Here is a 25,745-nt window from a genome sequence, read left to right on the forward strand (position 1 = left end):
GCAAGCTCATTTGTGACTGGCTGGTCCCCATTCCTCTCTCCCCAGTGTTGAGTGTCTGAGCCATTACGGTGTGATGGCATGAGGGCATGGCGACCATTTGCAAATAAGCTTTTTATTATATAGGATGTCACCCCAAAGAACTCAAAAAAAAATTAAAAATTTTAAAAGGACCCTAAAATACAAAAAAAAAAATCAGTATTTCCATCTAGACACACAGGTGATCTAAACAGTATTCACAGGGCTTTAAAAACCTTTTTGAAATACAAAGTAGAGCAAAATACAAAAGTATAAATCTAAGTTTTCCTACATCGCTCCTACTTTGTAGAACATTGGTCAAGATGGGGCTGCCAGAACATCACATATCAATCAGATATGAAAGAACACACTGGTCCACATGATCATGGCACAGGAAGAGACAAATGAGAACCAAGCAGCATGCCTCTCCTCTTCAATTAGTTTCTGTAGATCTATAGGAATCCACTGGTGAGAAATTTTGTGGGTATTTGCCACCACTGGTTGATCCTTATCGTCTCTTAACTTATTGAAACGCAGACAAGTAAAAGGGAGAGTACTTGCTAAAAAGTAAAAAGAAACAAAAGAGGTATACCAAATGGGAAGGGGTTGATCGCAATCTGGGGCAGCCAAACTGGGTATTTTGGTTGCAAAAAAATGGTTCCAGTTGGGGATGTGGGGGTAAAGGAATAACTTTCTACAAGGTTGACATTTAGATGTCTTTTAAAAGCTGGTTTAGAGCATTTACTGTATAGTGCAGTGATGGCAAACCTATGACACGTGTGTCAGAGGTGACACGTGAACTCATTTTTTTGGTTGATTTTTCTTTGTTAAATGGCATTTAAATATATAAAATAAATATCAAAAAATATAAGTCTTTGTTTTACTATGGTTGCAAATATCAAAAGATTTCTATATGTGACACGGCACCAGAGTTAAGTTAGGGTTTTTTAAAATGCTGACACGCCGAGCTCAAAAGGTTCGCCATCACTGGTATAGTGGGATAAGGAGATTCAATTATGAGTTTTTTATAATATTAAGAGATAATATTTTAATCTGTTTCAAATATATGGAGAAAATACAAAATCTTTCCCTACCTCCACCCTCTAGCATATAGACAATATAAAGAAGTATCCACTCAATGGTTTATTTGACCCACATCTGTATTATTGAAAAGGAAAAGCTCCTAAGAATACAATCAAGTTTAAGTTCAATGTTTTGATCACCTATAATTTATTTCCTCTTGGCCCTAAGCAGATCCAATACCTGTTTCACTCTCACAATCACAGTTAAAATCACCCACACAATTGAGTACTGAAATATAGTTGTAAAGGAAAAAAATGCTTATTTATATGGACAATGAGCCCAGAGGAAAAAGCCACTATAATGTCAGAACTAAAAAATGCAATTTTGTATTTGAGCATTTCTTCCTGGAAATGTTAATTGCAAGATGTGCCAACTAAAATTTGCTCTGTCATTGCCAGCACAAATATATCTCATTTGCTGCTTTGTCTTGCTTTACATCCATACTGCAGGCTGAGTGAGTGATGGTCTTCTTCAATTACTGTCTTTTCCAAATTATTCTTCCTCTACTTTCCTTGCTTTCCTAGTTCTCAGGTTTTAGTCTCTGCCATTCCCCTTGCCTGGTACTCCTTCTGGGATTCTAGCTTTGTAAAATGCTGTAGTGGGGGTTGCAGGATTCATCCCTCTCCATGTGTATACTGTCAAGGGACTCTTTTTGAAGACCTTACTTTCACCATCAAGAACTACGAAGGCAGACCCAGTGGCCTTAAGGGATTTAATTAGAGTTCACCAAGTTAGAATCTCCAAGCTCTTAAAGACCTAATTTAAATACAAGTTCACTCACTTTTTCAACTATTTCTTAGGCCCTTATTAAAATTTTAGGTTATTAAAGGGAACATCCTGCATTTGCAATACACAGAAAATACACCTGGGTTATGCATAATCTCAAACATCCTCCAGGTGCAAACAAACTTTTGCCAATTGCTAGGGAAATAATAGTGAATTAAGCTTATAAATTATTGAAACAATCATCATCGAATTTTGATGATCGTTATCAATTACATTTATATAGGTAGGATCAGTTTTACAGGAGATAGTTAAACATTGGTAGTATATTAGTAAGAGAAAATATGCAATTTACTGTATTTGTGGCCAGTTGTCCTATTATACTCTTGGATAAAAATGGTAATTACTATGATTATTTGTGACTTTTGTTAAGCTGTCAGCCAGAACCTTTGTTAAAAGCTAATCACAAATCATAACAATTATAGAAACTCTCTGGTCAATCAAACCTCTGTTATATATGGATAATAAGAGAGCCATATAACACGATTTCTGAGTGATGGGACTGCAATTTTATGAGAACAACAATGCTGGTCTTTTCTTGTCCATTCCTTTCTACATTAAGGATTGCATCTTAATTAGACCTTTGAACTAGAGACTGACTTAAATCATGAATTGACTATACTATATAATGTCAAAAATTAAACAACTAACTACATTGAAGAAAGATAGAGCTACAATGCGAGGTGTCACATAAACAGAAGAAACGGGCAAAAACAAAAGCAACAGGTTGCTATGACACCATTTAATTATTAAAGCCTCCTTATAATGATCAAACAAAATACTAGTAGGGAAAATCCATACAGGACAAAGAGATGAAAATAAAATAAAAGCTTTGCCAGGTTAATTTGATCTGGGGTGCAATTTACAAGACACTTCAACATTATCTTGTTGTGTTTTGTTTTTTTTAATTTCCACCAAAAAGAACACTTTTTGGTGAAATAACTGTGAGAAGTCTGTCACAGCTATTGTTTTCAAATAATTCTCAGTTCACATCCCTGTAGTATTATCATATAACTAGGGGCCCAGTACACGAATTTGTGCACCTTAAAAGGAACTGTGGGCCACGAGGCTGCAGTGGACACAAGGGGGGGTCTCAGCCCATCCTCCCGCCATGGCCCCCTGTCCCCTGTCTGCCTGCAGCCCCACTCCCGCTGCTGCCATTCCCATGCACTGACAGCACAGCCCCATTCGCACCCGCTAATGGTGAGGAGGAGCAATTGGGATCAGCGCCAGCAGCAGGTGCAAGTGGGGCCGGTGCTTTCAGTGGGTGCGAGCTGCAGCTGCTGCCCCGATCGCCCCTCAGGAGCAGGGAGGGGTGGAGAAGCCCTCAGGGGTGATCGGGGCCCGCAGCCACTGCTCACACCCACTGACAGCACCAAGTGATCAGGACCAGTGCTGGGCATTGGAAGCAGGTGAGAGTCGTGGTTCCATCACCGGCAGTGGGTCCGAGTGGGGCCGTCATCAGCAGCTGCCACTTGCACCTGCTGATGGCACCCAGCACCAGCAATGGGTTCGAGCAGCAGCTCCGGCGCCAGCAGCGAGTGTGAGTGGGGCCAGTGCCAGCAGCAGATGCAAGCGCTGGGCGGGACTGCGGCGCATGGGAGCAAAGAATTTTCAGTAACCATCAGAGGCTCGCCCCAATGACAGTGACCAGTACCCCACCTTGGTCTGGCGCCCCTTGCTCACCTGCTCCACCATCCTGCCACAGCCAATGCCCACCATGTTCCGTGCTCTGCCATCTGCTGCCAATGCCTGCCACGTTCCATGCACACCCCCTGGTGGTCAGCGCACATCATAGCAAGTGGTTGTTCAGTTGTTCTGCCATTTGGTCTATCTGCATATTAGCCTTTTATTATATAGGATTAGCATATTAGCTTTCTCAAAGTTAACCTTCACTATGGCTTTATTAACTGGATTAAAGATAAAGGCCTTTTCAGAGAGCTAACTGGTGAGATATAGAAAGAATGTAGGTCATCTGTATACTTTAGAATTTTTTTATATGCCTAGTAGGCTTAAAATTATAGGTATTTCATCTAGTATTTCACTCATTTTATTCTTACAGAAATATATAGCAGTTGAGATACATATAAGATATATTTTATGGCAATATGGACTGCAAGTCAAGTCATATTTTAAACCTGATTATTTTTTACATTACTACACAAAAAAATAGTAATCATCTTATAAAAGCATACTAATTCTCATTTACAAAATTACAAGACTAGTTTATTGGTATAAATTCACAGGAACTTCCAAGATGAGATATTTTTCAGAATTTAAAAATTTAAAGTTAACAGTTTATAATGAGTGGGAAAGGAGAATCTGTTTCTTAACTTTAAATGTGTTAAAAATTCTTTCCATTTGCTTTCAACCAAAAGATCATGCTTAAGTACTTCCATTAAATATAAAATATTTTTTCAGATTTGCCTTGTTATTTAACAAAATTAAAAATCAGTTTGCAAAGGCAATCTCCCCATTTCCCCAACCCTCAAAAAAAAACAAAAAACACAAAACTGTCATTTCATGACAAACATAGATTTCCTGAGAGATGAAAAACATTCACTGTGAAAATTGCTATATTTATCTTTGAGACATGTTTGGTAAAATTCACTAATTTGCCCAGTGCATAATTTCAGTATGTTCATGGGAGTGGGGGGAGGAAACCTGTCTTACCAATGACTTTAAAACAAAATCCCTCTGCTCTTATAATTTAGTGGAAGCAAGTGCTATGTAAATACTAATGACTAAATATGATCTTCCCAGGCAGTGGGAAGGAACATACTCATTTTGGTCTCAAACATAAACATACACACATGCGTACGCACACACACACACACACACACACACACACATTCATGTGAGTGATTTAGGAAAGGCCTTTATAAGATAGTTCTAAAAATAACCAACAATTTACAAGCAAAGATTTAAGTCACAGAATAAGATCTAGACTGAGACAACAAAGTATGTAGACTTAATCACATAAGTCAGAGGCTATTTGGCTCCCAAATGGTCTTTGAAGATTCTAGTTTACTTAATTTGTTCTAAATTGATGTTGCAAAATTTTCTTCAATAATGTGCTAAAAATCAAAAGAAGTCTATCTTTGGTTTTCTCTGATATCATTTTTAGTTGTGTATAATATACTTTAGGAAAAGAAAATTAATTTTCCATATTTGCAGATGAGTAGATTTTCAGGTTGGAATGGTGTTTCCAATCTCCTATCTTGGAAGGATTCATACACTTCAAATTAATGACCAGATTGCCTTTTGTTCATTATAAAGTAAAAGCCATTAGACATTTATTGGAAGCGCTCGCTGCTCCATCCTGCCGACTGGTCCCAGCGTGGGAGCACAGGTCCTGATCCCGCCCTACTACACTAACTGTTGACCAAGCCCCTCCTCTGCCAGAAGCTGGACCTTCTGGAATGCTGGGTATGCAACAGAGAAGCCATGAGAAGTCATGGGTATATAGGGCCACTGGCTTCTACAATAAAGAAGCTTTTTTTGGCTTCTTTATTGTAGAAGCCAGTGGCCCTGTAGCCATTGCTAACAAGGAGCCATTAGACAAAACAATTCTCCAAAGTAAAGTCCCGTACAGTAGGTAGCCACACACTGGTTAGTTAACAATACATCTTTCCCACAGAGCAGCAACAGCCTCTGTCCCTACAGCTATTATATGAGCAGCCATGCGCGGCCTCTGGACCCACAGCTTCTCATAGTAGCCGCATCTGAGCTCAGACTCTCTCTACAGCCTTTAATGCTACTTAGACAAAAGAGGCTTCTAGCATAATATCAATCTTTTGGATTATAGAAGGAAACGCCTGCACAGTGTACCATGGGATTATTGCATCCTTGCACCTGCCTATAGTCCTTGGACATCCTGATTAAGATTCCCAAGTTCAGAGTAGCCTTGGACCTCCAGCATACTCTAAACAAGGCTTCAATATTCTGATTGGCCTTGAGCATCTGGCGTACTCTGGCATGGTTCCCACAACATTTTATTTAATTTAAAATAAACACATAAGTAGATTTTTTATTTGATTATGACTACTCACTTGGAGGTGATATTGTATATTTCTCCAAATACTGTATAATAGGTTTCACAAAGAATTGTCAATAAAACATAAATGCAAAATATTTATGATTTACCCATTTCCCTACTTACAATTTCAGTATCAAAAGAGGCAGGAAAAGGTATCCAAAGTAAGTGATATCATGGCCCTAATAGGTCATAATAGATTATATTATGTAGTTTAACTCCTTACAACCCAAAATAGCAGTGAGCAAACTAAGGGTAGCGGCTATAGACTGAATGTTTTCCCCCCCTTTCCCCCACCCCCCATTTTATACTATACCAGAGGCCCAATGCACGAAATTCGTGCAAGAGTAGGCCAGGCACCCGAGACCCAGACTTCCCTCGCAGTCCCGGCTTCATCCAGAAGGACGTCTGGTCTAATTAGCATATTATGCTTTTATTATTATAGATTTGAATCTTAATCCTCAATGTGATGGTATTGGGAGGTGGGCCTTTGGAAGATGTAGTTAGGTCATGAGTGTGGAGCCCTTATAAATGGGATTAGTGCCCTGATAAATGAGTCTCCAGAGAGTTCCCTTGCTCCTTTTGCAAAAAGATAGACATCTTTGTGCTAGAAAGAGGCTATCATTAGACACTAAATCTGCCAGGGCCTTGATCTTGGACTTCCTAGCCTCTAAAACTGTGAGAAATAATTATCTCTTGTTTATAAGTCACCCAGTCTATGGTAATTTGTGATAGCAGCCAGAATGGACTAAGAAAATAGCCATAACTTAACTCATGTATATTTTTGAGAAATATTTGCCTTTGTTAAGAAAACCTTATCCTACAATCTGCTTCTTTTGTCTAAGGCAGTGATTTTCAACCAGTATGTCACAAGAACAAGCCATAACTGATTAATTTAGTCAGGGGTACTGACCTCTTTTCCCTCAGATTTTAAAAATGATAACAGCCAACAAAACAATAGCTGTCCAGTGTGAATGAAACAAAATTATACCTATCTTTTTTGTCAAATCAGCAAAAAAAAATTTTTTTTTTTGGCTGTGCTGCAGAATTTTAGTAATTAGTTTATGTGTGCCATGAGGCCATGAGATGAAAACAGCTGAAAACCACTGGTCTAGATTATTTGCATATATATAATTCTTACTATATCATGACAAATTCAAATATAATTATAAAAAATCAATATATAAAGTAGGAGACATGAAATTGGAAAAGCATAAGGCCTCATAAACATGGGTATGGCTGTTGGGTGGAGATACGACTAATGTTTTCCTGTATTGTTTAGGAATCTGCCACAATATTAAACTCAAAGAATCAGGGAGAAACCAGGAAAGGTCCAGAGTCCATGATTCAACTCACAGAAGGGTTTCAAACAGAGACTGACTGACTGGAAGGAACAAGTTTAAAATAATATGTTCACAGCCCAAGAAACTGCTAGTTATGGTCTATGAAATATTTTGAGCATCATCATGAAAGAATGATACTCAAAATATATCTTGGATCTACCAGTTTTCCATGCCTATTCTTGCTCTCTTCATTTTAATTCTGGGTTATTACATCACCCACTTACACAAATGCATTTGATTTTAGAAAAATAACTATAAGCTACAGAAAGAGCTAGAAATAGCCACTCAGCTAGTCCTTAAGCCTCTTATATCTAGCCTTCTGTTTATTGCTGACCACCAATATGTGAGATACAATCATTTTTAGAAAGTCTCCTTTTAACACTTAATGATGGATTCAAATTGATTATACCAAATCTCATTGTTTTCACCTGATAACATGGCAGAAAAAAACCTGAACTAAATGTCAAATAATTACCAACATAGCAATTTTCTTTTTAAAAAATATATTTTTATTAATTTCAGAGAGGAAGAAAGAGGGAGAGTGAGATAGAAACATCAGTGATGAGAGAGAATCATTGATTGGCTGCCTCCTACACACCCCATACTGGGGATTGAGCCCCCAACCCAGGTACATGCCCTGACCAGGAATGGAAGCGTGACCTCCTGGTTCATAGGTGGGTGCGCAACCACTGAGCCATGCCAGCTGGGCTCAGCAATTTTCTTATAGTTTACTTGTGCTAGTACTTTTAGTACAGCCTTCAATATGACCTTTCTCTATAAGATTCTTTTAACTCAGTAGTAATATTTGGAGAGTTAAATTAGATAAAACCATAAAATATATGGATCTTCTTAGCTACCTATGAAATGCAATATGTAGCAAGATGTGGAAAGCAAATGAACTGAAATAACATAAGATAATGTGGAGTACCTTAAATGCCCTCAGAATACCTTACATAAAGTATGTAACTTGTGACTCTGATATTTTGTCCAAGAGTGGATGCCAATCTTGACTTTCATATTAAACTAGAGGACTGGTGCATGAAATCCATGCACTGGGGAGGGAGGGTGTCCCTCAGCCTAGCCTGCGCCCTTTCGCAGTCCAGGACCCCTCGGGGGATGTAGCAGTGTGCCAAGAGGAAGGTGGCCAGGGAGGAGCCCAAATCAGGGCCAGGTGCCGCTCACATTCATCCTGGCCCATTGCACCTGCTGCTGCGGAGTCAGGAGAGGCTTCTGCCATGGCAGCTGCACTCGCCAGCCATGAGCCTGGCTCCTGTGTTGCGCATCTGCCCCCGGGTGGCCAGTGAGCATCATAGTGACCAGTCATTCTGGCCGTTCCGCTGTTAACAGTCACTTAGGCTTTTATTATATAGGCTAGAGGCCCAGTGCACAAATTTGTGCATCAGTGGGGTCCCTCAGCCTGGCCTGCAAGATCAGGCCGAAACTGGCTCTCCAACATCCCCCAAGAGGTCCCAGATTGCAAGAGGGTGCAGGCTAGGCCGAGGGACCCCACCAGTGCACGACTAGGGCTGGGGAGGGACGTGGGAGGTTGGCCAGCTGGGGAGGGACCACGGGAGAGCTCCAGGGTGTGTCTGGCCCATCTCGCTCAGTCCCAATAGGCTGGACCCCAGTAGCAAGCTAACCTACCAGTCAGAGCATCTGCCCCCTGGTAGTCAGTGCGTGTCATAGCGACTGGCCGACCAGTCGACTGTCTGACCCCTGGTGGTCAGTGCATGTCATAGCAAGCGGTTGAGTGGCCTTAGCATATCATTAGCATATTACGCTTTGATTGGTTGAACGGCCAACCAGACACAGTGTATTAGGCTTTTATTATATAGGATATTAATGAAGTTTGAGTTCTTATACAAATTATTTTGTATAAAAGTCATATCATCTTCTAGCATTCTAACATTTTGTGCTGGGTACTCCCCTCTGGTTAATGCATGCCCCACCCCCACAGGATAGAGTCAATGTCTATATAATACTACCGGACCAATATCCATAAAACTACTAAAGATGTGTCAGTCCTCTTAAGTCTTTACACTGTGGCTCATTATGGATTTACTGTAAAAAATCCATTTTATTCTGCTGAACATTCAGGGTTTTAATATTATCTGTCCTCATTTTATCTTTCTCCTTCAGTCCTCGTTACTCCTCAACACTGAATCCCTGTCTCCTTGCCCCCCTTTCCCACCACACAACGGCATTTTTTTCTAATACTGTCTTCTTCATATCCTATATCCCTGTCCAAGTTCCATTTCTTAAAGTCTTCTGCACTTAGGTAAGTCCACACTGCTTATTCCTCTTTTAAACTTGTATTGCTTGCTGTATCATATAAAACAGTCATTCATTTGAAAAATACAGTCCTTAACTTCTGCTACACCCATTTATTTTCCAGTCTTCAGTCTTTGTTTTTCAGCCACATAAAATACTTTCAATCTTGCCCATAAGATAAAGTGAAAAATCTTTAACATGTTGTTTGACTATGAAAAAAATGGTAACAAGGCATCAGATAAGAGTGACAAACTACATAGAACTCATTTCTTCCTAACATAACAGTCTGGGGAAGGCAGCTTAGAGTTGTAATGGCAGCACTACTTCCAGTGTCATTATGAGACCCAGGATCCTTGTACATTGCTGATGTTATTTATTAGGTTACACCCTTGCTCTCATGATCCAAGATAGTTCACCACCCCAAACACATTCCAGAAAGCAGAATGGAGGAAGGAAGGAAGATGGGAGATGGGAGAACATCCTTTCCCTTGAAAGACACGTTCCATAAACAATGCACCTCACTTCTGCGTAACATATTGCCCTAAAGTTAATCAAAAGCCACCCCTCCCAATCAAGGAGACAGGAACATGTAATATTTCTTTCAGTTATTTATATGCCCAGCAATAAATTGGGTATTTTGTTACCAAAAGAGAAGTGAATAGATATGAGTAGGCCCAATCCCTATTATACAAGGATTATAGGGCTCTCAACAATTACTATCTCTCTAGTATTTTCATTCTTTTTATCCCCTCTACTTTAGCAATAATAAAATTCTCTCAATCTCCTTCTTTTGCCTGAATCACACTATCTTTCTGTCTTTAGGTGATCAACATCTATTCTCTTTACCCCTCACTGTAAGATCAATTCCTTGGAGAGTCCTACACCCAGCTGAGTTTTGTTATACAGTCCAATAGCACTCTGACTCCTTCACTACATTCATTATACTTCTGTTTGCATGTATAATGCCTGATGTTTTTTTTCTTGAGCAGTCCAATTCATAAAAACAGTCAGTATGACAGAAGTTCAAGTACCTCAAGAAAAGATTTATCATAGAAAGTAAGAAACAACTTCAATTTGAAAGTTCATTTTGAAAGCTAAATTTTGATCTGTGCAACCATAGATAATGGGAAAAGGACTACAAGGAATACAACTCATTTATTAGAAAAACTGGACTTCATCGAATGAAACGTTTGTTTTTTCTCACTATAGGTTTTGTAAACTCAAACTGCGTGGATCCATTTTTCACTGTCCATGGGATAAAATCTCAGACAGGCCCCTCAGATTTTTCCAGTCACTGTATATAATTGAGATGCCCAGTTCATTAAAGCATACTGGACTGGCCTATAACTTCAAGCCAGTCCAATATACTTTAATAACTTCAAACTACTATCCAATTCAAACTACTTCCAGGGCCTCAGAAACCTAGATTAGAGAAGAAAAATTAGGGATGAAGATCTTAGTCTGTATAGGGGTAACACCGTAATGTGACATTGGTAGCCTCTGGATGGCTTTTGAATCATTGCTATTTTCTCTCTCAATGGAGATTTCTGTGGATGTCACAGAGATGCTTCTGCCTGACCTCTCATACTATAGCACTCATAGTGCTAGCACTGCCTGGCCATTTACAACTCCCTTCTCCCCCTGTGATTCTGCTGTGATAGCTGTACATTTCTGTGCAGTCCCCTTGAGTGGAATTTTTTATAAGACAACATAAAACTGGATACCTTTTGTGGGTTCCACACTCATCTTGCTCCCTTCAAACTCTTGAACTAAACCTCATGCAAACACACTTACTACTCTTCTTTGTGAAGTCAACAGGAAGAGGCATCTTCAGCCAGATCCTCTGTGTTTTCTTAGGTATGAGTGAGAAAATTGTCATAAATTCTGAAATATCTCACTTTAGGATGAAGAAATATCTGACTCCTCAGGTAGTTATAACCTTTGTGGCCTCTAATAAAATGAAGAGAGATACTCATTTAACATCATCACATTTTAGGGGGAAAAGGCAAGGTTAAAGTAAATTTCAAAATCATGGCATCTCTGATCTCCCTCTAATTGAAGATAACCTAATAACCATCTGGATGGATGCATAAGGCTCATATGCCCATACAAACAAACAAACAAACAAGAGATAAAGCTGAAAAGGGAGGCTGGAGGTTTGACAATCATTCTTAAGAGTTGCAATTTGGTCCTACAGACTGAATAAAACTACCATAGAATTTTACTGTGAGATTATTTTATAAAACACATTATATTCCCCATCACACTTTTGTAATCACTTCAAACCTTGAGAATGATAAAATTTGCTGTAGGGACATTTCTATTAGTGACTCTATTATAATGTGATAGAATTGGATGGTCCCACTGGATTTACATAACTCTGTATTTTGTTCAAGAATTATAGAATTTCAGAGTAAAGAAATCATAATGTACAACTTCCATTAATGATACAATGAAAAAATGTTTTGTGAAATTCTTGTGCCAAATAAAAATAAGGATGCTGCCAATAAGGGCTGCATAGCATCCTCTAATAAAAATTTTTCAATTAAAGTCATGTACTCTAGCTAAAGAAAAGTGCAAAGTAGAAAAAAAAACTTCCTGAAATAATTCAGATAGGTCAATATAAATGCATTCTTACGAACATTCTTTTGAAGGGATTATTATTGTTCAATTCCAATTCTTAATAAAGCAGAAAGGGAGTTGGAAAGTCTTATGACTTGATTCTACAAGAATCAGCTAGTATATCTGAATAATACTGGCATAGACATGATAATCAAATCCAGATCTATTAATGACACTGCCACGAGAAGCATATAAATATAAAAATAAAAGGACAAGAAGAGAACCCTGAGGGACCACACATTTTACAGTAACTGTTTCTGATGAGCTGCTACCCAATAGAGTATGCTGTGTCTGCTGACAAAGATAATTACATTTCAACCCAATTTAATGCTGTCTCAGAATTCCAACTCACGTTTTCAGAAGGCCTAACAATATATCACTGTCTGCTGTGTCAAAGGTGAGTGATAGATCTAACTTTGAGAGTAGGAATCCACTCCTTCCCAGAAACTCTCCCATATCACTGAAGATAAACAGGTAGTCTCTGTTTCTCATATATTTCTCTAAGACTTGTTTTGAATTAACATTTTTAAGAACAAAAACACATATACAGACACAAAGCAAATATGACAACATTAGTGATCTAGCTGAGTAGTATATGGAATTCATTTTAGTATAAGTAGTACTATTTTTGCAACTTTCCTGTGGATTTGAATTTTTTTCAATAAAAAGAATCGAAGAGGAGGGGATGGAGACAAAGAGGATGAGAAGGAGGGGCTTGGAGTCAGTTGAGGTCCATCTACAAACCACTATGGGGATACTTCAGCTTCCACCAGCTGTCCTCAGAGAACTTACGCTGGTCTCGGTAACCCTATTGGCCATTTGTTATGTTCATATCACTTATACTTTCCTTCAAATTTGTTGAAGAAATAATGGAAAATAAAAACTAAAAATTTAAAAAATAGAAATAAATATAATTCAAGGCACAAATGTAATCTTTAATTTTATAATACCTATATTTGAGAGGTAAAAAGAAAGTGATAAGGTTAATTTTAATAATATATTTTATTTAACCCAATATAATTATAATATTATTTTTATGTTACCATTAAAAATGATAAAATATTTTATATTCGTTTTTCTACTAAATCTTCAATATCCAATATTAATTTTAGAAATACAGCATATCTTCATCTGGTCTAGTAGCATTTCTAGCACTCAAAAGCCACACATGGTTAGTGGCTATTGTTTTAGACAACATAGGCCTAAACTATTATGATTGGCTTAAAACAACCATGGTCACTCTACTAGGGTTGAGAATAGAAACCCTAGGCAAGATAGAAAGTGCTTAATGGATATTTTACAGGCAACTAAGAATGTGTATTACACCAACCTCATATTTCCTCTTCCTATGATTTTTCAGTTCTTAGAATTAAATCAATTATACCACCTTGAATGCATGATTATCTGGGATTTATGTTGCCTAAGATTTTGATGATTTTGATGTTTGGACTACAACTATAAGGGGCTATGGAACCAGCTGGATATGCATTAAGTGGTGACAGCTTGTCATAATACAAAAAGGGGGGGAGGTGAACAAATTATCCACACACTGCATGTACCTAATACTTGGTACAAATCTCCCAGCAAATATGTGCTAAAGAACTAAATCTTCATGGCTCTGACACAGATCTTCTGCTCATGACCTAATTCTTGGTGGCATCCAATTTTCCAAGAAAACTTTCTCCAAGTTCTTCCGAACAACTAAATATACATTACTCAAATTCCTCAAGTCCCTTGCTTACCCATTTGCACTACCTGAGCTCAGGAGGGAGGGTGAAGAGGAAAGCTTTACCTGGTTGATATACCATCTGTTAATCTGAAATGATATCTACCTGCTTCTTTGGAAAGAGTGAAGGGGTGACATTTAAAAGCAATGTCCGTAGTAGTCCATCAGATTCTCTGATAAAAGACTCCCTCAATTAGAACTATCAAGGCTCTATAATAAAATATCCAAATATCTAAAACAGTGTTGTTTAATAAAATAACCCATTTAAACAGAATTTTCTCACATTAAACAGATACTTAAGAACACAATTTGAGATTTGATATAGAAGCAGATAAAATGGTACATAGAGAATTGTTCAACATTCTTCCTCTCCTAATTTTATTTTTAGAAAAAAAAGTTCTATATATCTGTCTAGAAAGAATTATTAGATACATTTCTGTGTACAATTACTTCCTCTTTATTGCTATAATTGGAAGACTCTATAGTTTAGTGGTTATGATTTAGTGGTTCCAACATATGCTAGTTCTGTGGATTAGGAATATTTGGTCCTCTCTACATCAGTTTTCTCATCTGTACAACAGATGTAGTGCAGATAATGCTAACATTATTTAGAGACAACAGGATTAAATTATATCACAACACAGAAAAGCTCAATAAGTATCTCTGGGTCTGTTCGGTTGAGTGCTTGATCTCTGGACAACGGATCATTTTTTTCATTGCTTTTTTTGGTGTGTCATATTTTTGTTTAAATGTCAGCCATTGCATGTAGAAAAACAGTAGTGAAAAAAGCAGAAAGAAAGGAAGAAAGAAAGAAAGAAAGAAAGAAAGAAAGAAAGAAAGAAAGAAAGAAAGAAAGAAAGAAAGAAAGAAAGAAAAAAAAGAGAGAGAGGAAGGGAGGGAGGAAGGAAGGAAAGCAACATGCCCTTTTTTTGGTTAGGCCATCCATGTGAGTGGTTGAGTCTGTCTAGTCAGTAGTCGAGTTGGGTTTAGAACTTTTCATCGGTGCAGTTCCCTTTCTCACTAGTAGAATATACCTGCAGCTTCAAAGTCTTGCATCAATGGGCTGCTGCTTTCTTGCACTTAGTGTGGAGCTTGAGATGCCAGAGGGTTTTCTTGTTCCACCTTAAGCTTTCAGAAGTCTACACATTCCTGCACCACAGCAGGGATGTTTTCACATTTTTTTCTTCTCCCTCAGTGTTTCACTGCTGCTATTTGACACTTGGGATGAGGTTAATTTTGGGGCAAGGATTTTCTCTTGTTCAAGTCCCCCCTTCAGGCAAATCTGGATGCTAGGACTTTTTTGTTTCTCCTTCTTAGTGTAGATTCTTGTCGCCTTGAAATTCAGCTCATTTGTTCAGCTCCCTAATACACCCCCCACATTATGACTTTATATGTCATCTGGAGTTGTTTATGGGGTTTTTTTAGTTGTTCTTCCAATGGGAGTACCATTGTGCTGTAATTTACTATGTCCTAACAAAAACACTTACACTGAGACATTTTAAGATGTCACTTTGATCTTGGATGAGAATTACTAAATAAATTTTTGTAAGAATACAGCAGATTACAAGATACCTTATGCGTGCAAGATGCTTGGTAAATATTTCAAATAATATGTGGTGGTTACTTAAGTTGAGAAATTGAACTTCTGTAATCTCAATAAAACACTGTAATTCTAAATTTCAATCAACTTAACTGAATTAAACTATCCATAGCAGCCTTACATAATAAACACTTATTGCATATATACATATATACCAGATGTGATATGTAAATAAGTTTTAGTGAAGGCAATATCCCTTCATTATCAGTATTTTGATTTGAAAGAATAAGTTCTTTTTGGAAAAACAATTAAAAAATCATAATAAATTATATAACAGTAAACTTTCCAGAATCTAATGCTTTTATTTAAACAGATGTTAAAAGTAAAAATCTAGTCTATATGATAAAAGTAATTGAAACATTTTAGAATCTTTTGTCAGCATATGCATATTCAGAGACCATCTGATATTCAGATTGTATTTCATAGTATTCACCACTAAGGTATGTTGGAATAATATGTAATCTTTAAAAATGGAGCAATATCAAATAATGTTCACATAAGAAATATTTTATCAAAGTCAAAAATCATAGTAAATTAATTGTCATTCAGTAACCACAATAGTTGGATTACAATATTTTTAAACTTCTCTTAGATTATATTATGATATTTTTTAAAAGGCCTATATTTGAATAAAATGCTCCACAAGGTATGCTCAGCAGCAAAATCTCAACTTGAAGTCTCACATATTGGCTGCTGTCAAAGGCATAGAGAAAAATTTGTCATAAGGCCATCTCACAAATCTTTAATCAAAGATTTTTCAACTTCATTACTATGACATTTTGGACTGGATAAATGTTTTGGGGGCCGTCCTGTGCATTGTGGTATTTAGTAGCATTCCTGTCCTTTACCCACTAGATGCCAGTAGCAACCACCGAATAGTAACAATCAAACATTGCCAAAAGTCCCCTAGTTGTGAGTGGCAAATACACTCTCAACTAAAAACCAAACTAACACTGTCTCTTGTACTCAATAAAGCTGAAGCATAAATCCAAAGGAAGTCTCCAAAACTGAAGAGGCTCTCAGAGTGCCTAATGAGCTATATATCTGAATACATACCTATGTGATATATATATATATATATATATATATATATTTTATAAATATATTTATATACTCTAGAAAGTCTATCAGATGCTCACTGAGAGGAAATTATTTTAATGGTATGGCCATCACTTAGGTTTTCTCAGGATACTTCTATAAACTTGAACAGAACTAATAAAGACAACTTAGACATTTAAATGGAGAGAGTAGTACTCTAGAGTCTGTCTCTTCAGACATGCAGGTGTTGTACAATTACCCTGGTTGCACTAATTACACCATTTCTTGGAGGACATATAACTTAGGATTATAAAAACCTACAGCCCTAGCTGGTCAGTGAATAGAGTGTCGGCCTGAGGACTGAAGGGTCCCAGGTTCGATTTCGGTCAAGGGCACATACTTGGTTGCAGGCTCCTTCCCACCCCAGGCCCTGGTCAGGGCTCATGCAAGAGGCAACGAATTGATGTGTTTCTCTCATATTGATGTTTCTCTCTGACTTTCCCTCTCTCTTCTACTCTCCCTAAAAATCAATGGGAAAATATCCTTGGGGGAGGATTAACAAAAAAAACCAAACCTACAAACATTTTGCTTCTATGTAACTTCATTTTACTTTTCAAACTTCATAGAGTTTTCTCATAAAATGGAAAATAAAATGAAAGTTTGAATTCATCTTTTTACAAAAGTAAAATAAATAGAAATATAAAATTCCCTGCAAAATGTTACTTAAAAGATATTTAAAGAATCAGAGAAAATAAATACATTTTTACCCCATACAGCATCATCACATGCATTTTGGGGATAATAGGGTAAAAAAATATATTTTTACCCATTGCTTATTTCAGCCTCCACTTCCCCAGTTCTACCACCATGCCACACTAGCTTTGGCCTATGTGTCAAGTTTTCCTCATCTTCCTCCACCTTCTGAGGTGGGACTGCCTCAGCCAAATGAGTTTCTTAAGTTTAAAAAGGTGGAAATGGAAAACTGGAAGAAAAAAAGATGCAACACAGAGTCCTGGTGAAGAATACAGATAGAACCTATATAGGTGACCTTGATATAATAACAAAAGCATGAGAGAGAAAGAAGCGTATAGGAGAGAGAGGAAAACAGTCTTCCAAGTCTGGGTTTAGGGATGATTTGGGTGGAACTTGGAAAATAAAGGGTGTTTCAGTCAGTGAGGAGTATGAGGACCTGGGGAGGGGAGAAAAGAAGTAAGTAAGAGCCATTGTGGAGTGTTCTGAATCGGGTTTACTTTACATTATTTTGAAAGATGCAAATTAAAGGTTAGAATCTCATGTTTTATTACTTCTGGTAGTGGTGGCATCTTGTTCCCCTGAATGTGATTCCTTAAAGAATTCCAGAACAATTTAAATCTAAGATTTATTAATAAGGGTAAATTTATATTGATGGGATTCCTACATTTAGGTAAACGGAACAATATCAGCTTAAAATTAAATTTTAAATCACTGAGAGATGGGGTCATTACTTTAGAAGAATATCCATATTCGTGGATAATAGAAGGGCTTCCATGACCACCCTTCCTCCCTGCATTGACTTAGCCTTGGCTCTCGGGGGAACTTCCACTTAAGATCAAGTGCAGGGATGTCCTGTTACAGAGCACGACTGAGAGCAGTCAGAAGTCACCTCGGTATTCCCAGGACTGAGCACGTGCAACTTAGCAATATACCCTTGATTCCTTATAACACTGCTCAGTTCTGTATAGCCTTCTGATGGGATTCGCTGCAGCCTTATAGGTAAAGCTTCATTAATATAAATTAGCCAGAATAATGCAAGCCCAGTTTTTGACCTGTGGGTCAGAAGAGGATATTAATTACACTTAAACTTTGATACCTGTCAAGTGCCTTCTGTTTTTATCTGACCCTCAAATCTGCTGAAACGGTGGAATGTTTTAATGTGTAACGTATTATGAGTGCATTTTTACTAAACCCCTTAATAGCAAAGTGATTTCATATTATGTTTTTTAAATAAGATTGCATTTCTACCTGTGCTTCAGGCTGGAATCTTTAAGTCTGATGGTTAATATACTAATGGCAAATCATTATCATCCAGGACCAAAAATGTACAGAAATAAACAATGAACAGTGATGGGGTAGAAATGACAATGTTGCAATGTCTTCTGAGTATGCAATGTTTCCAACCTAAATAACAGAACCACCTATGAAGGGAAAACCTATTATCTTGGTCCAAGGAGGTGTTCAAATGGTTAATTACCCATTAGCTTTTTAAAGTAAAATCCTATGCCAAGCGGTATTAAATCTGTATCGGATGCTATGCTGTACAAATGGTAAGTTCATATCTCTAATTCAATTTGAGTTCAGCATGGTTTTGAAAAAATAAAATCCATACCCAGAAAACTTCTTTTCCTAGGCTGTTGTGAGCTTTAGTGCACACTCTTGCATTTAGTTCAAGCCGTGATTGCTCCAAATTAAAATTTTCCCTAACATACTTCATATCTTCAAAACTACCACCTTTCCTAAGTAGCCACTTTCCTCCTTTGGCACTATTCATATTACATTTATTTCATACGTTTGGAAGTTTGGGCTTTTCGCCATCCAAAATGGGAACTTTTTCCTTCTTCTCCTCTCTGGGGGTGGTGGTAGTAAATTGTTTTTTGTTTGATTACTTTCATTAATTTTTTTTGTTAATTTTGTTTATTGAAGGCTTTGTTTCCTCCAAACATGAGATTCTGTTAATTATAGAGATCAAAACCAGCAGAAAACAGATGTTTTCATTTAGAGAGAATTGTTAAAGCAATCATCTCTCATTATGTTCAATATATTTTTCACAAAACATATGTTATAAACATGCTTCTAAACTTTTAAAAAATATTTACACTTATGCTTTTATATATATTTAACATTAACTTGTAAATGTTTTGTTTGTATTTATGGCATCTCCCAACCAGTTCCCTCAATTGTGTTCTCAAAATTCATTTCCATAATGCTCAGAATCTTGACTTTTCTCCCCAGGTTTTTGCCTCAGGACTCAATGAATTAATAATCGCTTGTGTGACATTTAAAACAATGGGAAGATGCCTTCATTCAGAGATTCTCAACAGGGGCAGAAATTGTCAGAATTACCTGGGGAGATTTGTTTAACTTCTTGTATCCGTCTCCTTCTGCCCTGTCCCCAACCTGAAATTTTTAATAAACCTAATATCTGTGTGTTTTTTTAAATTAAGATTTTTCTTCAGAGAAATTGTATCCAGACATGATTTTTTTAATGTTTCCAGCAACAAAAATCACCTCTGAACTACTTAACCAGAAAAGATATTTAGGCTGGAATCTTTAAGTCTGATGGTTAATATACTGAATGGCAGATCATTATCATCCAGGACCAAAAATGTACAGAAATAAACAATAAACAGTGATGGGGTAGAAATGACAATGTTGCAATGTCTAAAAGTCTATTAATAGTCTATTGAGTTGCTCACAGAATCACTGAACAGCCTGATTAGCAGATTCAGAATGGGGCAAATCAAAATAAGCTAGGCAAAAGCCAGGGCAGCAATAAAAATCACACCCCAAATCCCACACTGACAGGATGCTGCTGGTCACTGCATATCTGCTGCTGCCCCTCGCACTCCGCTGTGATTGGCTCTGGGCACTCAGCATGAGCATGGCCCTGCTTCCTTTGCAGCACCTGGAATATGAATGGCATTGGCCCTATACCACCTACTATAAGGACAGATCCTCACCTTGCTCTTTACAGAATCTTGGGTGATATACTTAATTAACCCAGATGAGCCAGAAGAAATGCTGGGAAACTGAGTATCTGAAAGTTTCATCTTTCGGGGGATTCTCAAACTATAGAAGTGTAGATGATGGGTACACCCTAGCCTCTGGATTTTTTAAAAAGTGTATTTGACTTTGAATTCTTGTTAATATAAAACTACTTTGACATCCCTCTCTTTATTGGTAAAATATGTACTTTTAAATATACATAACTGTTCCTTTAAGTTAATTAGCAGGTATTTTTTTATTCTAGAAGTGAATACTCTAAGGCACTGATTCATAATACACAGATATGAGCTACATTAAAACAAACAACTAAAAACAAATCTAATGTGGGCTAAGGACACATATGTAATAACTTAATAAATTTTTAAAAAATAAAATAAAAATCTAATATACTGAATGGGAAAAACATACCACTCTCTAGCATAGTGAGCATCAATGTTGCATTTGTTTTACCAACCCATATATACTGTAAATCTTAATCTGTCCTTTATTTCTCACATAACAAAAATAGTGTTGACCTGAGAATGAGAAGGCCTAACTGTAGTCTTGACTATGAACTGATGCACTGTGCTCCCTTGGATTAGTCATTTATTCTCTGGGTCTCACTTTCTTATTTTGTAAAATAGGTACATTGATGTACAATACCTGTCGAGCCTCATCACTGTGCTCTATCTTAATTGGCCCCTACTATAAACGCACTCTCTTATCAATCTAATTTTTGTTCCTTTATCAATCTCCAAAAACTCATTTTCTATGGTAGAAATAAAAACAATGAACAAGTTGTCGAAAATAAGTTTCCAGGGACAGGGGTGAAGTCTGCTTTATAAACCAATGCATCGTCGGCATCTGGCACAGAGCCCAGCACACGTTAGAAACTTAACAAATGTCTGTAAACAAACAGACAAATGAGATAAAAGACATAAAGTCACTTTGGGAAAGTTAAAATATCTATAGAAATGAAAATATTTAGACAAATATTTTTATTTCTCAAGAGTTACAACAAAAGTAGACTTTTCCACCTAAATCAGCTATATATGTTGTCAAGACAAATTTAAACATTTAGTAAGTATCAAAAATATGGTTCCCGTCTGATTCTGGCATCAGAAATATATTTTTATATATACATAAAAATAGCATAGAAAAGATTTTATGTATCTCTTTGAAAATATTTTTCTTTCCCTACAAGGAGAAACTTTGTGTGTTATATGGACAAGTTCCCCCCGTGATGAATAATATAAGATCAGACAGCGGACACCTACTTCTCTTCCTTGGTGCTATGGTTCACCTAATATACTCTCATTCTTTCTTCTTTACAATGATATACCATTGCCACTGGCCTTCTAAATGCTCCTTTAATTTCTTCCTCCTGCTGCACTGCATGATTTTTATGGGGATGAACAAAGAATTACTAGTCCATTTCGATCAGCAGTAAATCTCCCTTTTGCCCTTGTTGCTTCTTAACTGTACTTTTAGTCTTATTTTCTGAAAATGATTAATTCAAGTGGAAAGGTACTATATTGCATCATCCTTGGATTCTACTTCTTTCTCACTAACTGCTGTGTGGGTACAACTCCTATGCATTGAACTTGGCTAATACTTTGACACTTTCCTGTAGGATTAGACCAAACCAGGAGTAGAGAGTCCATGAAACTGAAAGGACACATGGCATCTACCCAGATTCTGATATTACCCTTCCTTATTAACTTGCATAAATTATTTAGCTCTTTGGCCAGTTTAATTACTTATAGTATGAATATAGTATGAGAATGGAAATTAAGAATTCCCTGTGAAATTCATAGGCTAGAATTTGATATATAATGTGACCTGGAAACTTCCCTTAAGATTCAGATTATCTATTTTTGAAGTGGAGATAAAAATATAGTATTCCTCACAGATACAAAAACAAAACCCAGGAATTATTTCCTCATTTTAATATATGAACAAATTGGTATTTGTAAGAGAGCAGTTTGAGATTGAAAACGCAGTCTGATGTACTAAAGGCTAGAGTACCAATCTAAGAATCTAATATTGCAGGTGTCATTTCTAGCTCTGTCAAATGATTGCTATATAACCTGAGAGCAATAAGGATGTTTCTGGATCTCATTTTCTCAGCTGTAATTTGAGATAGCTTCTGGATTTAAAGCACTGTAGTCACTAGTACACTCTTCAATCAGATAGGTTACCTCTTTCACACAAGTGGGTCAAGAGAATTCCACAGGAGATTTACATGTGGAACTGCGAGCAACTCATCTATCACACAGATTCCTGGTTCCAAAAAAAAAAGAACTAATTCTATGTAAGGCATTCACAAAGTACAGATGACGTCACATAGATGAGGGCATCCTAGTGTTTCTTTGTGCTAAGGTACCAAGTTGAAATGCAGCGACCCTGAGAATAAAGATGGATGCAGACATATGCAGAAGGGACGTATAGTATTTATATAGAGGGAGAGGAGAAATATTTTTCCTTTGATGTAATGATGGAGTAGACAAGGCTAGCCATAGAGCAAATGTTGAAAAACATACCTTTTTGATGCTCCTTAAATTTTTAATATAACCCTCTTTTATTGGCTAAATCCTCTGCTCTCAAGAAGGTCACCATGCTTATTTGCCCTCAAAGAATGACAACCCAGTCATAGCTGCCTTTATGCTACTTCCTCACTTCATTAATATCCTTGTTCATCACTTACAATTCCTCGAATGCACTGATTGATCAATTATAATAAAGAGGGTTATTTTTTTTGAGGGGATGCTTCTTAGAACATCCTATAAGAGTGAATGATGCTGTAATGCAGGGAAAGCACTCGGGTGTGTCTTTAAAAAGTGCTGAGATTGGTGGTTGCCCTGCCTGTGATATTTCTGTTCTTGGCTCACTCTTCTTAAGAAAGTAGCCAGGCATTTTGAATTTTTTTCTTCTGCATTATCCTAAAAAATAGTGCCTTTAATTCAGCCTGGCTTATACTACGTTCTTATAAATATGCTACACATCACTCTATCTGGCTAGTAAATGTATACAACTTCTATAGCTCCTAGGTCAAAGTTAGTTGGAAAGGTTCTCATGACATTTGCTCCCACATCCTGAATTCTTTACAGTCTATTATACAGTCATCTCAGCACTGGTTTTTAAATAGAAAAATCTGTTTTTGTCACTTCAAAGTGAAAGAAGGGTAATAGAAATGTTAACAGACAGTAATTGTAACAGGCAAGATAGTAGTACCAAACATGGAAATAAACATAACAAGAAAAATAATAACATGGAAAAAATAAAGATAAGCCTTATACATTAGAAGATATAGCAGTTTTTGGCTACTATAGCTCCTAGAATTCTTTATATGTGTGGCCCTATGATTATTGGGCCTACAGTGAGCCCATTTTTCCTCAGTTATGAAAATTCTTAAGTAGCTCAAGTTTACTGCTGTGGCTCAGGTTGTGTAAACTGAGAATTATGTATGGGATGGATTGACAAGCTAACGAAGGCAATAGTATTATAGCTTCTGGAATAACTCTTTCACAATCCCTGCTGTTCAAAGGACTTGGAAATCAAATGAATTAATTTATTTAGTACTACATATTTCTTTATCTTCATATCTCTGCTCCTAAAATAAAATCTAATGGTGATCTCTGATGTATTTCTAGTGTTTAGGCCATGGTTTACCCCAAAAAGAGCAGCAGATGAATGCATATCTGGTTCATAGATGTATTGAGCTTTCAAAACACAGAATAGACAAGTGCTATAATGAATGGGCCATATAATGAAATGGGATAATAGAGTTAATCCAGTGTGCTTTAAAAAGAATTTCTGGGTAGCAGTATGACTTAGCAATTCGACTGCTGGATGATAGCTGTAGAAAGAGAGAACAGGTGAAACATGTCAACTTAGGAGAAGAAAAAAATCCATTGGCAGAACTACAGAAACAGAACACATTTTAGAGACAAGATAGATCAAGTGTTTCTAAATCAGTGTTTATTGAGGCTTTAAAAAAATGAAAAAAATCAATATAATGTATAGTATAGAAAGAATAGATGTTCAATATGTATTTTTCTTTCTAGATAGCAGAGTAAATTATTAGCATTGAAATTTTAATTTTACGTGAAGCTTTATATTTTTTACATTGAGTAAGGTGAAGAAAATTTTGATAAAAACAGAAGCAAAAAGAAAGAAAAACATTACAGAAAAAAATATCTTGCTCTTCATTAAAACCTGTCCTTAGTTAATATAATCCCAACAGCTATAGCTCATTTGATGGAATACAGGGAGGGGAATAACATCTTCCCAATTCACGTAAACTAGAAGGAGAAGTCTAACAAACAAAATATTGACTATCCTTTCAAATAGCTCATTTGGGAAATAATGATTAGTGTCAAACATAACATCACAAGGTCAGTAACCTTTCATCCCACAGTGCAATATTTTACTGTGTTTGCCCCAGAAATCAGTTACAATAGACTCTACCATTTGTCATGTACATCATTTGGATTTTCTGAATGTAGAAATAGTCAACCTTAACTATTCCACAATTAATACAAGTTGAAGGTCATGCCATATGTCATTGAAAAGAGAATTTCCTCTGAATTGGCAATAAACTCTTGACTTTTATCTAGGACGTTAATGCCACGAAGTAAAATGCTTTCCATTTTTTCAATTTACGTAGAAAATATATGTACTTTATTGTGCTATACTATTTCATACCACTACACTTATCTTGTCTATTTAAAGGAAGTATTCAAGTAGCAAGATTTACTTACTGCTAAAATTTACTTGCTTCCAGAGAATACGGTTCTTGAACAATTTCTCTTATTTTCTCTACTACATGTGTGATAGCTAGAGGGGGAAAAAAGGTAGATATCAATAAATTGAGTAATCTGAGAAGCCATAAATATGATGTAGTTGAGAAATGAAATTACTGCTTCTTTTAAAGTCTGTAAATATTTGAGCTACACTTCGAAATCTCTTTATCAATTGTTATATTTTCTCTGCATGTGACTTGTTGCAGAGAATGACAGAGAAAGGACTCCAGTTAAATACTCTGCTGCATTTAATACATTTAACATCTCAAATAATATTGTCGCAGTTATATCATTTACAACCTGGATTTATTTGACAAATGCTCTGTAAGAAAAATGCAATATTCTCATATACTCCCCCCAAAAAAATAAATCTAAGGTTGTATTTTGTTTAGTTCCAAACCTGTCTTTCAGACCTTTCATTACATTCCATTTCCTATCATAAAACGTAGATGTGATATTTGTGTTTCTTAGTAGAAAAAAGAATAGAAGGTTTCTAGAGACTGAACACTTTGAATAACCAAGGCACCATGAAGAACCTCTATTTTTTATAAATTTAGATTAGAAGTCTCCTAGAGAGGAGTATGAGCAGAAAAGTAAGAACAGAATATATTCTTCCATATGTGGATATATGAATACTTGGATTACTTCTATTTTACAAACAGTGATTTGTATATCACAGTGG

Source organism: Myotis lucifugus, unplaced genomic scaffold, assembly GCF_000147115.1.
Source record: "Myotis lucifugus unplaced genomic scaffold, Myoluc2.0 scaffold_0, whole genome shotgun sequence".
Taxonomy (NCBI): domain Eukaryota; kingdom Metazoa; phylum Chordata; class Mammalia; order Chiroptera; family Vespertilionidae; genus Myotis; species Myotis lucifugus.